The following is a 12,126-nucleotide window of genomic DNA, read 5'->3' on the forward strand; positions in this document are numbered from 1 at the left end:
CGATCCACTAATCCTTCTTTACTGCATCCCTCACTCCCAAACATTGACGAATTCACACGGAAATTGCGTCGCTATGAAATACGAGTACTATGTGTTCTAAGACTTTTCCTTCTAAATCAAGTAACATTTCTATGGAAACGACAGGACTTTTTTTTGGGATACGACAATCTCATTTCCGATCCACTAATCCTTCTTTACTGCATCCCTCACTCCCAAACATTGACGAATTCACACGGACATTCCGTCGCTATGAATTACTATGGGTTCTATGACTTCTCCTTCTAAATCAAGTAACATTTCTATGGAAACGACAGGACTTTTTTTTGGGATACGACAATCTGATTTCCAATCCACTAATCCTTCTATACTGCATCCCTCACTCCCAAACTATGACGAATTCACACGGAAATTGCGTCGCTATGAAATACTATGTGTTCTAAGACATTTCCTTCTAAATCGAGTAACGTTTCTATGGAAACGACAGGATTTTCTTTTGGGATACGACAATCTCATTTCCGATCCACTAATCCTTCTTTACTGCATCCCTCACTCCCACACATTGGAGAATTCACACGGAAATTGCGTCGCTATGAAATACGAGTACTATGTGTTCTAGGACATTTCCTTCTAAATCGAGTAACGTTTCTATGGAAACGACAGGATTTTCTTTTGGAATACGACAATCACATATCCGATCCACTAATCCTACTTTACTGCATCCCTCACTCCCACACATTGAAGAATTCACACGGAAATTGCGTCGCTATGAAATACGAGTACTATGTGTTCTAAGACATTTCCTTCTAATTCGAGTAACGTTTCTATGGAAACGACAGGATTTTCTTTTGGGATACGACAATCTCATTTCCGATCCACTAATCCTTCTTTACTGCATCCCTCACTCCCACACATTGACGAATTCACACGGAAATTGCGTCGCTATGAAATACGAGTACTATGTATTCTAAGACATTTCCTTCTAAATCGAGTAACGTTTCTATGGAAACGACAGGATTTTCTTTTGAGATACGACAATCTCATTTCCGATCCACTAATCCTTCTTTACTGCATCTCTCACTCCCACACATTGACGTATTCACACGGAAATTGCGTCGCTATGAAATACGAGTACTATGTATTCTAAGACATTTCCCTCTAAATCGAGTAACGTTTCTATGGAAACGACAGGATTTTCTTTTGGGATACGACAATCACATTTCCGATACACTAATCCTTCTTTACTGCATTCCTCACTCCCACACATTGACGAATTCACACGGAAATTGCGTCGCTATGAACTACTATGGGTTCTATGACTTCTCCTTCTAAATCAAGTAACGTTTCTATGGAAACGACAGGACTTTTTTTGGGATACGACAATCTCATTTCCGATCCACTAATCCTTCTTTACTGCATCCCTCACTCCCAAACATTGACGAATTCACACGGAAATTGCGTCGCTATGAAATACGAGTACTATGTGTTCTAAGACATTTCCTTCTAAATCGAGTAACGTTTCTATGGAAACGACAGGATTTTCTTTTGGGATACGACAATCACATTTCCGATCCACTAATCCTTCTTTACTGCATCCCTCACTCCCAAACATTGACGAATTCACACGGACATTCCGTCGCTATGAATTACTATGGGTTCTATGACTTCTCCTTCTAAATCAAGTAACGTTTCTATGGAAACGACAGGACTTTTTTTTGGGATACGACAATCTCATTTCCGATCCACTAATCCTTCTTAACTGCATCCCTCACTCCCAAACATTGACGAATTCACACGGAAATTGCGTCGCTATGAAATACGAGTACTATGTGTTCTAAGATATTTCCTTCTGAATCGAGTAACGTTTCTATGGAAACGACAGGATTTTCTTTTGGGTTACGACAATCACATTTCCGATCCACTAATCCTTCTTTACTGCATCCCTCACTCCCACACATTGACGAATTCACACGGACATTCCGTCGCTATGAATTACTATGGGTTCTATGACCTCTCCTTCTAAATCAAGTACCATTTCTATGGAAACGACAGGACTTTTTTTTGGTATACGACAATCTCATTTCCAATCCACTAATCCTTCTATACTGCATCCCTCACTCCCAAACTTTGACGAATTCACACGGAAATTGCGTCGCTATGAAATACTATGTGTTCTAAGACATTTCCTTCTAAATCGAGTAACGTTTCTATGGAAACGACAGGATTTTCTTTTGGGATACGACAATCTCATTTCCGATCCACTAATCCTTCTTTACTGCATCCCTCACTCCCACACATTGGCGAATTCACACGGAAATTGCGTCGCTATGAAATACGAGTACTATGTATTCTAAGACATTTCCCTCTAAATCGAGTAACGTTTCTATGGAAACGACAGGATTTTCTTTTGGGATATGACAATCACATTTCCGATACACTAATCCTTCTTTACTGCATTCCTCACTCCCACACATGGACGAATTCACACGGAAATTGCGTCGCTATGAATTACTATGGGTTCTATGACTTCTCCTTCTAAATCAAGTAACGTTTCTATGGAAACGACAGGATTTTCTGTTGGGATACGACAATCACTTTTCCGATCCACTAATCCTTCTTTACTGCATCCCTCACTCCCAAACATTGACGAATTCACACGGAAATTGCGTCGCTATGAAATACGAGTACTATGTGTTCTAAGACTTTTCCTTCTAAATCAAGTAACATTTCTATGGAAACGACAGGACTTTTTTTTGGGATACGACAATCTCATTTCCGATCCACTAATCCTTCTTTACTGCATCCCTCACTCCCAAACATTGACGAATTCACACGGACATTCCGTCGCTATGAATTACTATGGGTTCTATGACTTCTCCTTCTAAATCAAGTAACATTTCTATGGAAACGACAGGACTTTTTTTTGGGATACGACAATCTCATTTCCAATCCACTAATCCTTCTATACTGCATCCCTCACTCCCAAACTATGACGAATTCACACGGAAATTGCGTCGCTATGAAATACTATGTGTTCTAAGACATTTCCTTCTAAATCGAGTAACGTTTCTATGGAAACGACAGGATTTTCTTTTGGGATACGACAATCTCATTTCCGATCCACTAATCCTTCTTTACTGCATCCCTCACTCCCACACATTGGAGAATTCACACGGAAATTGCGTCGCTATGAAATACGAGTACTATGTGTTCTAGGACATTTCCTTCTAAATCGAGTAACGTTTCTATGGAAACGACAGGATTTTCTTTTGGAATACGACAATCACATATCCGATCCACTAATCCTACTTTACTGCATCCCTCACTCCCACACATTGACGAATTCACACGGAAATTGCGTCGCTATGAAATACGAGTACTATGTGTTGTAAGACATTTCCTTCTAATTTGAGTAACGTTTCTATGGAAACGACAGGATTTTCTTTTGGGATACGACAATCTCATTTCCGATCCACTAATCCTTCTTTACTGCATCCCTCACTCCCACACATTGACGAATTCACACGGAAATTGCGTCGCTATGAAATACGAGTACTATGTATTCTAAGACATTTCCTTCTAAATCGAGTAACGTTTCTATGGAAACGACAGGATTTTCTTTTGAGATACGACAATCTCATTTCCGATCCACTAATCCTTCTTTACTGCATCTCTCACTCCCACACATTGACGTATTCACACGGAAATTGCGTCGCTATGAAATACGAGTACTATGTATTCTAAGACATTTCCCTCTAAATCGAGTAACGTTTCTATGGAAACGACAGGATTTTCTTTTGGGATACGACAATCACATTTCCGATACACTAATCCTTCTTTACTGCATTCCTCACTCCCACACATTGACGAATTCACACGGAAATTGCGTCGCTATGAATTACTATGGGTTCTATGACTTCTCCTTCTAAATCAAGTAACGTTTCTATGGAAACGACAGGACTTTTTTTGGGATACGACAATCTCATTTCCGATCCACTAATCCTTCTTTACTGCATCCCTCACTCCCAAACATTGACGAATTCACACGGAAATTGCGTCGCTATGAAATACGAGTACTATGTGTTCTAAGACATTTCCTTCTAAATCGAGTAACGTTTCTATGGAAACGACAGGATTTTCTTTTGGGATACGACAATCACATTTCCGATCCACTAATCCTTCTTTACTGCATCCCTCACTCCCAAACATTGACGAATTCACACGGACATTCCGTCGCTATGAATTACTATGGGTTCTATGACTTCTCCTTCTAAATCAAGTAACATTTCTATGGAAACGACAGGACTTTTTTTTGGGATACGACAATCTCATTTCCAATCCACCAATCCTTCTATACTGCATCCCTCACTCCCAAACTTTGACGAATTCACACGGAAATTGCGTCGCTATGAATTACTATGTGTTCTAAGACATTTCCTTCTAAATCGAGTAACGTTTCTATGGAAACGACAGGATTTTCTTTTGGGGTACGACAATCTCATGTCCGATCCACTAATCCTTCTTTACTGCATCCCTCACTCCCACACATTGGCGAATTCACACGGAAATTGCGTCGCTATGAAATACGAGTACTATGTGTTCTAAGGCATTTCCTTCTAAATCGAGTAACGTTTCTATGGAAACGACAGGATTTTCTTTTGGAATACGAAAATCTCATTTCCGATCCACTAACCCTTCTTTACTGAATCCCTCACTCCCACACATTGACGAATTCACACGGAAATTGCGTCGCTATGAAATACGAGTACTATGTATTCTAAGACATTTCCTTCTAAATCGAGTAACGTTTCTATGGAAACGACAGGATTTTCTTTTGAGATACGACAATCTCATTTCCGATCCACTAATCTTTCTTTACTGCATCCCTCACTCCCACACATTGACGAATTCACACGGAAATTGCGTCGCTATGAAATACGAGTACTATGTATTCTAAGACATTTCCCTCTAAATCGAGTAACGTTTCTATGGAAACGACAGGATTTTCTTTTGGGATACGACAATCACATTTCCGATACACTAATCCTTCTTTACTGCACTCCTCACTCCCACACATTGACGAATTCACACGGAAATTGCGTCGCTATGAATTACTATGGGTTCTATGACTTCTCCTTCTAAATGAAGTAACGTTTCTATGGAAACGACAGGACTTTTTTTTGGGATACGACAATCTCATTTCCGATCCACTAATCCTTCTTAACTGCATCCCTCACTCCCAAACATTGACGAATTCACACGGAAATTGCGTCGCTATGAAATACGAGTACTATGTGTTCTAAGATATTTCCTTCTGAATCGAGTAACGTTTCTATGGAAACGACAGGATTTTCTTTTGGGATACGACAATCACATTTCCGATCCACTAATCCTTCTTTACTGCATCCCTCACTCCCAAACATTGACGAATTCACACGGACATTCCGTCGCTATGAATTACTATGGGTTCTATGACCTCTCCTTCTAAATCAAGTACCATTTCTATGGAAACGACAGGACTTTTTTTTGGTATACGACAATCTCATTTCCAATCCACTAATCCATCTATACTGCATCCCTTACTCCCAAACTTTGACGTATTCACACGGAAATTGCGTCGCTATGAAATACTATGTGTTCTAAGACATTTCCTTCTAAATCGAGTAACGTTTCTATGGAAACGACAGGATTTTCTTTTGGGATACGACAATCTCATTTCCGATCCACTAATCCTTCTTTACTGCATCCCTCACTCCCACACATTGGCGAATTCACACGGAAATTGCGTCGCTATGAAATACGAGTACTATGTGTTCTAAGACATTTCCTTCTAAATCGAGTAACGTTTCTATGGAAACGACAGGATTTTCTTTTGGAATACGACAATCACATTTCCGATCCACTAATCCTACTTCACTGCATCCCTCACTCCCACACATTGACGAATTCACACGGAAATTGCGTCGCTATGAAATACTATGTGTTCTAAGACATTTCCTTCTAAATCGAGTAACGTTTCTATGGAAACGACAGGATTTTCTTTGGGATACGACAATCTCATTTCCGATCCACTAACCCTTCTTTACTGCATCCCTCACTCCCACACATTGGCGAATTCACACGGAAATTGCGTCGCTATGAAATACGAGTACTATGTGTTCTAAGACTTTTCCTTCTAATTCGAGTAACGTTTCTATGGAAAAGACAGGATTTTCTTTTGGGATACGACAATCTCATTTCCGATCCACTAATCCTTCTTTACTGCATCCCTCACTCCCACACATTGACGAATTCACATGGAAATTGCGTCGCTATGATATACGAGTACTATGTATTCTAAGACATTTCCCTCTAAATCGAGTAACGTTTCTATGGAAACGACAGGATTTTCTTTTGGGATATGACAATCACATTTCCGATACACTAATCCTTCTTTACTGCATTCCTCACTCCCACACATGGACGAATTCACACGGAAATTGCGTCGCTATGAATTACTATGGGTTCTATGACTTCTCCTTTTAAATCAAGTAACGTTTCTATGGAAACGACAGGATTTTCTTTTGGGATACGACAATCACATTTCCGATCCACTAATCCTTCTTTACTGCATCCCTCACTCCCAAACATTGACGAATTCACACGGAAATTGCGTCGCTACGAAATACGAGTACTATGTGTTCTAAGACTTTTCCTTCTAAATCAAGTAACATTTCTATGGAAACGACAGGACTTTTTTTTGGGATACGACAATCTCATTTCCGATCCACTAATCCTTCTTTACTGCATCCCTCACTCCCAAACATTGACGAATTCACACGGAAATTGCGTCGCTATGAAATACTATGTGTTCTAAGACATTTCCTTCTAAATCGAGTAACGTTTCTATGGAAACGACAGGATTTTCGTTGGGATACGACAATCTCATTTCCGATCCACTAACCCTTCTTTACTGCATCCCTCACTCCCACACATTGGCGAATTCACACGGAAATTGCGTCGCTATGAAATACGAGTACTATGTGTTCTAAGACATTTCCTTCTAAATCGAGTAACGTTCCTATGGAAACGATAGGATTTGCTTTTGGGATACGACAATCACATTTCCGATCCACTAATCCTACTTCACTGCATCCCTCACTCCCAAACATTGACGAATTCACACGGAAATTGTGTCGCCATAAAATACGAGTACTATGTGTTCTAAGACATTTCCTTCTGAATCGAGTAACGTTTCTATGGAAACGACAGGATTTTCTTTTGGGATACGACAATCACATTTCCGATCCACTAATCCTTCTTTACTGCATCCCTCACTCCCAAACATTAACGAATTCACACGGACATTCCGTCGCTATGAATTACTATGGGTTCTATGACTTCTCCTTCTAAATCAAGTAACATTTCTATGGAAACGACAGGACTTTTTTTTGGGATACGACAATCTCATTTCCAATCCACTAATCCTTCTATACTGCATCCCTCACTCCCAAACATTGACGAATTCACACGGAAATTGCGTCGCTATGAAATACTATGTGTTCTAAGACATTTCCTTCTAAATCGAGTAACGTTTCTATGGAAACGACAGGATTTTCTTTTGGGATACGACAATCTCATTTCCGATCCACTAATCCTTCTTTACTGCATCCCTCACTCCCACACATTGGCGAATTCACACGGAAATTGCGTCGCTATGAAATACGAGTACTATGTGTTCTAGGACATTTCCTTCTAAATCGAGTAACGTTTCTATGGAAACGACAGGATTTTCTTTTGGAATACGACAATCACATATCCGATCCACTAATCCTACTTTACTGCATCCATCACTCCCACACATTGACGAATTCACACGGAAATTGCGTCGCTATGAAATACGAGTACTATGTGTTCTAAGACATTTCCTTCTAATTCGAGTAACGTTTCTATGGAAACGACAGGATTTTCTTTTGGGATACGACAATCTCATTTCCGATCCACTAATCCTTCTTTACTGCATCCCTCACTCCCACACATTGACGAATTCACACGGAAATTGCGTCGCTATGAAATACGAGTACTATGTATTCTAAGACATTTCCTTCTAAATCGAGTAACGTTTCTATGGAAACGACAGGATTTTCTTTTGAGATACGACAATCTCATTTCCGATCCACTAATCCTTCTTTACTGCATCTCTCACTCCCACACATTGACGAATTCACACGGAAATTGCGTCGCTATGAAATACGAGTACTATGTATTCTAAGACATTTCCCTCTAAATCGAGTAACGTTTCTATGGAAACGACAGGATTTTCTTTTGGGATACGACAATCACATTACCGATACACTAATCCTTCTTTACTGCATTCCTCACTCCCACACATTGACGAATTCACACGGAAATTGCGTCGCTATGAATTACTATGGGTTCTATGACTTCTCCTTCTAAATCAAGTAACGTTTCTATGGAAACGACAGGACTTTTTTTGGGATACGACAATCTCATCTCCGATCCACTAATCCTTCTTTACTGCATCCCTCACTCCCAAACATTGACGAATTCACACGGAAATTGCGTCGCTATGAAATACGAGTACTATGTGTTCTAAGACATTTCCTTCTAAATCGAGTAACGTTTCTATGGAAACGACAGGATTTTCTTTTGGGATACGACAATCACATTTCCGATCCACTAATCCTTCTTTACTGCATCCCTCACTCCCAAACATTGACGAATTCTCACGGACATTCCGTCGCTATGAATTACTATGGGTTCTATGACTTCTCCTTCTAAATCAAGTAACATTTCTATGGAAACGACAGGACTTTTTTTTGGGATGCGACAATCTCATTTCCAATCCACTAATCCTTCTATACTGCATCCCTCACTCCCAAACTTTGACGAATTCACACGGAAATTGCGTCGCTATGAAATACTATGTGTTCTAAGACATTTCCTTCTAAATCGAGTAACGTTTCTATGGAAACGACAGGATTCTCTTTTGGGATACGACAATCTCATTTCCGATCCACTAATCCTTCTTCACTGCATCCCTCACTCCCACACATTGGCGAATTCACACGGAAATTGCGTCGCTATGAAATACGAGTACTATGTGTTCTAAGGTATTTCCTTCTAAATCGAGTAACGTTTCTATGGAAACGACAGGATTTTCTTTTGGAATACGACAATCTCATTTCCGATCCACTAATCCTTCTTTACTGCAACCCTCACTCCCACACATTGGCGAATTCACACGGAAATTGCGTCGCTATGAAATACGAGTACTATGTGTTCTAAGATATTTCCTTCTGAATCGAGTAACGTTTCTATGGAAACGACAGGATTTTCTTTTGGGATACGACAATCACATTTCCGATCCACTAATCCTTCTTTACTGCATCCCTCACTCCCAAACATTGACGAATTCACACGGACATTCCGTCGCTATGAATTACTATGGGTTCTATGACCTCTCCTTCTAAATCAAGTACCATTTCTATGGAAACGACAGGACTTTTTTTTGGTATACGACAATCTCATTTCCAATCCACTAATCCTTCTATACTGCATCCCTTACTCCCAAACTTTGACGTATTCACACGGAAATTGCGTCGCTATGAAATACTATGTGTTCTAAGACATTTCCTTCTAAATCGAGTAACGTTTCTATGGATACGACAGGATTTTCTTTTGGGATACGACAATCTCATTTCCGATCCACTAATCCTTCTTTACTGCATCCCTCACTCCCACACATTGGCGAATTCACACGGAAATTGCGTCGCTATGAAATACGAGTACTATGTGTTCTAAGACATTTCCTTCTAAATCGAGTAACGTTTCTATGGAAACGACAGGATTTTCTTTTGGAATACGACAATCACATTTCCGATCCACTAATCCTACTTCACTGCATCCCTCACTCCCACACATTGACGAATTCACACGGAAATTGCGTCGCTATGAAATACGAGTACTATGTGTTCTAAGACTTTTCCTTCTAATTCGAGTAACGTTTCTATGGAAAAGACAGGATTTTCTTTTGGTGTTACGACAATCTCATTTCCGATCCACTAATCCTTCTTTACTGCATCCCTCACTCCCACACATTGACGAATTCACATGGAAATTGCGTCGCTATGATATACGAGTACTATGTATTCTAAGACATTTCCCTCTAAATCGAGTAACGTTTCTATGGAAACGACAGGATTTTCTTTTGGGATATGACAATCACATTTCCGATACACTAATCTTTCTTTACTGCATTCCTCACTCCCACACATGGACGAATTCACACGGAAATTGCGTCGCTATGAATTACTATGGGTTCTAGGACTTCTCCTTTTAAATCAAGTAACGTTTCTATGGAAACGACAGGATTTTCTTTTGGGATACGACAATCACATTTCCGATCCACTAATCCTCCTTTACTGCATCTCTCACTCCCAAACATTGACGAATTCACACGGAAATTGCGTCGCTACGAAATACGAGTACTATGTGTTCTAAGACTTTTCCTTCTAAATCAAGTAACATTTCTATGGAAACGACAGGACTTTTTTTTGGGATACGACAATCTCATTTCCGATCCACTAATCCTTCTTTACTGCATCCCTCACTCCCAAACATTGACGAATTCACACGGAAATTGCGTCGCTATGAAATACTATGCGTTCTAAGACATTTCCTTCTAAATCGAGTAACGTTTCTATGGAAACGACAGGATTTTCTTTGGGATACGACAATCTCATTTCCAATCCACTAACCCTTCTTTACTGCATCCCTCACTCCCACACATTGGCGAATTCACACGGAAATTGCGTCGCTATGAAATACGAGTACTATGTGTTCTAAGACATTTCCTTCTAAATCGAGTAACGTTCCTATGGAAACGATAGGATTTGCTTTTGGGATACGACAATCACATTTCCGATCCACTAATCCTTCTTTACTGCATCCCTCACTCCCAAACATTGACGAATTCACACGGAAATTGTGTCGCCATAAAATACGAGTACTATGTGTTCTAAGACATTTCCTTCTGAATCGAGTAACGTTTCTATGGAAACGACAGGATTTTCTTTTGGGATACGACAATCACATTTCCGATCCACTAATCCTTCTTTACTGCATCCCTCACTCCCAAACATTAACGAATTCACACGGACATTCCGTCGCTATGAATTACTATGGGTTCTATGACTTCTCCTTCTAAATCAAGTAACATTTCTATGGAAACGACAGGACTTTTTTTTGGGATACGACAATCTCATTTCCAATCCACTAATCCTTCTATACTGCATCCCTCACTCCCAAACATTGACGAATTCACACGGAAATTGCGTCGCTATGAAATACTATGTGTTCTAAGACATTTCCTTCTAAATCGAGTAACGTTTCTATGGAAACGACAGGATTTTCTTTTGGGATACGACAATCTCATTTCCGATCCACTAATCCTTCTTTACTGCATCCCTCACTCCCACACATTGGCGAATTCACACGGAAATTGCGTCGCTATGAAATACGAGTACTATGTGTTCTAGGACATTTCCTTCTAAATCGAGTAACGTTTCTATGGAAACGACAGGATTTTCTTTTGGAATACGACAATCACATATCCGATCCACTAATCCTACTTTACTGCATCCATCACTCCCACACATTGACGAATTCACACGGAAATTGCGTCGCTATGAAATACGAGTACTATGTGTTCTAAGACATTTCCTTCTAATTCGAGTAACGTTTCTATGGAAACGACAGGATTTTCTTTTGGGATACGACAATCTCATTTCCGATCCACTAATCCTTCTTTACTGCGTCCCTCACTCCCACACATTGACGAATTCACACGGAAATTGCGTCGCTATGAAATACGAGTACTATGTATTCTAAGACATTTCCTTCTAAATCGAGTAACGTTTCTATGGAAACGACAGGATTTTCTTTTGAGATACGACAATCTCATTTCCGATCCACTAATCCTTCTTTACTGCATCTCTCACTCCCACACATTGACGAATTCACACGGAAATTGCGTCGCTATGAAATACGAGTACTATGTATTCTAAGACATTTCCCTCTAAATCGAGTAACGTTTCTATGGAAACGACAGGATTTTCTTTTGGGATA

Source organism: Schistocerca piceifrons, chromosome 5 (assembly GCF_021461385.2).
Source record: "Schistocerca piceifrons isolate TAMUIC-IGC-003096 chromosome 5, iqSchPice1.1, whole genome shotgun sequence".
In the NCBI taxonomy this organism is placed as follows: Eukaryota; Metazoa; Arthropoda; class Insecta; order Orthoptera; family Acrididae; genus Schistocerca; species Schistocerca piceifrons.